This window comes from Arachis ipaensis, chromosome B5, assembly GCF_059453495.1.
Source record: "Arachis ipaensis isolate K30076 ecotype BB chromosome B5, ASM5945349v1, whole genome shotgun sequence".
Lineage (NCBI taxonomy): Eukaryota > Viridiplantae > Streptophyta > Magnoliopsida > Fabales > Fabaceae > Arachis > Arachis ipaensis.
The window spans coordinates 106,303,685-106,307,320 of NC_142440.1; the positions used below are offsets into that span (position 1 = coordinate 106,303,685).

General features: G+C 39.3%; 1 non-coding gene across 1 annotated transcript; it reads right to left on the minus strand.

Moving 5' to 3' along the window:
* Positions 1–2,137: 2,137 nt before the first annotated feature.
* On the minus strand, positions 2,138–2,241 carry LOC148565274 (small nucleolar RNA R71). Its single transcript, XR_015884628.1, has one exon. It is a non-coding gene; the product is annotated as a small nucleolar RNA R71 (small nucleolar RNA).
* Between the last annotated feature and the right edge of the window lie 1,395 nt (positions 2,242–3,636).

Genomic DNA, 3,636 nt, shown 5'->3' on the forward strand with positions numbered 1-3,636 from the left:
GGTTGAAAACTTGCTTCCTAGAGATCTTTAACTTGTGAATTTTAATTCTCCTTTATACCATTCGATGCCATGATCCGTGTGTTAAGTGTTTCAGGCTTTATAGGGAAGGAATGGCTTAGAAAATGGAGAGGAAGCTTGCAAAAATGGAAGGAACACAAGAAAATAAGGAGATGACCAGCGAGCATCGACGAGCGCGCATGGCTCACGCGTGCGCGTGACATGGAGAAAATTGCAGTGATGCGTGCGCGTGCCTGACGCGTACGGGTGGATTGGAGTCTGCAAGAACGATGCGCACGCGTGGATGACGCGTACGCATGACAAGAAAAATCGCTAAATGACGCGCACGCGTGACTGACGCGTACGCGTGACTTGCGCGATCTACAGAATTAACAGAAAATGCTAGGGGCGATTTTGGGCCGCGTTTTGACCCATTTTTCGGCCCAGAAACACAGAATAAAACTAGGAAACATGCAGAGACTCAACACACAGCGAGATACACATTAACACATTCTCATTAGGATAGTTTTAGGTTTTTAGATCAGAATCTAGAGAGAAATTACACTTCCTCTAGGTTCTCTTTACATTCATAGTTTATTAATTCATTGCTTTTGCTTTTGGATATTGAAGAGTCATTACCTCCGTTGAAGATACTATTCAAGTTTGTTTCCCTACTTACTCTTTTATTTATTCCTTATTCTTAATTCTTGTTTAGAATGGTAATTGGATTATTTTCATGGATTGTTGATGCAAAGAATTACTTTTATTTTTAATTAATTTTGAATTCCTATTTTTTCATGTCTTCTTCTTATATTTTTATGAGCGCTATATTCATGTCAATGGAGTAGATTACATACTTGACATGGGGGTTGATTAAAAGAAGACACTTGAGTTGGAAGGCTTAAGTGCTGATTAAACTGGAAGTTGTTGGCTAGTTCTGTATTTACTAACGCTAGACCTTCCCAAGGGAGAGGACTAGGATTTGCGAATAAGAGTTAGCTCAATCACTTGACTTTCCTTTATTTAGTAAGGGTTAACTAAGTGAAAACAACAACCTTTTTGATACTACACTTAAGAGATCCCAACAAGGATAGAACTTCCAATTAATCATTACCCCAGTCAAGGCTTTTTATCTGGAATATTAATAATCATTCTTATTTTTTATTGCTTCAATTTACAATTATGTAATTGCTCATTATTCAACTCTCAAACTCTCTTGGAAACCCCTAATTAATAAATTAGCATCCTTCCTTGCAACTCGTTGGGAGACGACCTGGGACTCATACTCCCAGTATTTTTATTCTAAATTTTTGTGACACCTTTCTAAATTGATGAGGTGGATTTTAGCTGGTTAAGGGCTATACTCACAACGCTGTTCTTACATTACAATCTCTTGATTGGCCTAACTTCCATCACGCACTAATTTTTGGCGTCGTTGCCGGGGAGTTGCAATTGTGTGCTAAATTATTAATTAGTGTACATATTTTTATTTTTATTTGCATATTTTATTTTTATTTATTTACCATGAGCTATATGTTTCCTTCGTTGAATGACGTGTTCACTGCCTGATTCGAGCTTAGCCGCATTTGATCCTGAAATTGAAAGAACTATTTTACGTTTTAGGCAAGCTCGACGTCGGTTAGCCTCTGAGGGTGGTGAAGTGATTGTTATCGATTCACCAGTCTCATCTGAGGGCGAATCTGAACCGCCATCTGAGAGCAAAATAAGCTCCTTTACTACTGATTCAGTGAATTCACGTGCAGATAGAATGGCAGCACCTAGGAGGATTACTCTCCAGGAAGCAGGAGCCGCGGATTTTACAATACAGCCGTATCAAGTGCATCATCCAACTCTGGATGCAGATTTTGAACTGAAGACTGCACTAATCAACTTGATGCCCAAGTTTCATGGCTTACCTGCTCAGGAGCCTATCAAGCACTTAAGGGATTTTCAGACAACCTGTTCTACTGTTAGGCGTCAGGGTGCAAATGAAACTTCTATTTTGTTAACTGCCTTCCCGTTTTCTCTTGAGGGAAAGGCGAGGGAGTGGTACTACTCCCAACCTGAAGCAACTGTTACTAACTGGGATATGCTTAGGAGAGAATTTCTGGAAAAGTACTTTCCAACTGAAGTTACAGATAGATTGAGAAAAGAGATCTCATGCATTGTTCAAGGTGAATCAAAAACTCTCTATGAGTACTGGGGGCGTTTTAAGAACCTTCTGGACCTATGCCCCCATCACATGATTGACAGGCTAGTGTTGATCAGCTATTTTACTCAAGGCATGAAGCCTCGGGATAAGACTACACTAGATGGTGCTAGTAATGGTTCTCTGAAGAAGTACAAGACCGCAGATGAAGTATGGCAACTAATCAGCAACTTAGCTGAGTCCACCAGGAATCACAGGCACAGGAATAGTCACTCAAAAGCTATTGCAGAAGTTTCCTCTAGCACTGAGACTTCTGCTCTTACATAGAGTATATGTGAAATGACCAACCTACTAAAGCAATTACAGTTGAATCAACAACAACAAGCTCAGCCTTCCCCACCACAGCAAAGCCAACAGTTAGTTCCCCAAAGAGTATGCGGTATATGTGCTGATTATAGTCATTATACTGATGAATGCCCGCAGCTCTAATAAGAAGACAACACTGTGGTAGCTACTCATAACTTCTATAACCGCCCGAATCAAGGATACAATCAACAAGGCGGCAACTACAACCAAGGTGGGAACTACAACCAAGGATGGCAGGACAACTCCAACCATGGCTGGAGGGACAACTACAACAGAGGAGGCAGAGACAACCAAGGAAATCAGAGGTGGAATAACAACAACAGACAGCAGAATCAGAACCAACCTTACAGAGCTCCTCACTTAAGACAATCACAAGGACCCTAGTATAACCAACAAGTTCCTCAGATCACTTATTCCACTTCCTCATCAAATGATGAGATGTTTCGTTCCCTTGCATGGTGCGGTATTTATAACCCACTAACTTACCGGCAAGTGCACCGGGTCGTACCAAGTAATACCTTACGTGAGTAAGGGTCGATCCCACGAGGATTGATGGACTAAGCAACAATAGCGGAAAAGAGTGTTGAATATTCAATGAGCATTAAATAGAAGACAGTGAAATGATTAATTTGGGAATAAAATGTTGAGAAAGCAGTTAAGGGTTCAGAGTTATCTATTTTTCTGATTGACTTTTCTTATTAACTATTTTAATCATGCAAGATATAATTCATGGCAAACTATTTGTGACTAGACCCTAATTCCTTAGACCTTCCTAGTCTCCTCTAAAATTCATCAACTGCCAATTCCTTGGTCAATTGATTCCAATTAGAGGGTGATGATCAAATTCCAGTTTATATGCCACAAGAATCCTAATTGTCCAAAAATAAAGGGATTATATGTCACGTATCCCGTTAAATACAAACAATTAGAAATTTAGGATAATATGTTTACAAGATATTGTTCAAGTAAAGAGCTTTTCCAGGATTTACAAGAACTCAAATAGAACATGGGTCATACTTCCGTTCCACCCAAGTTCATAAAATAAAGAACGAAAACAATTATTGAAATATAAATCAAAACATGAATTAAAATAGAAAAATAAAATTACCAATCCATACAATAGA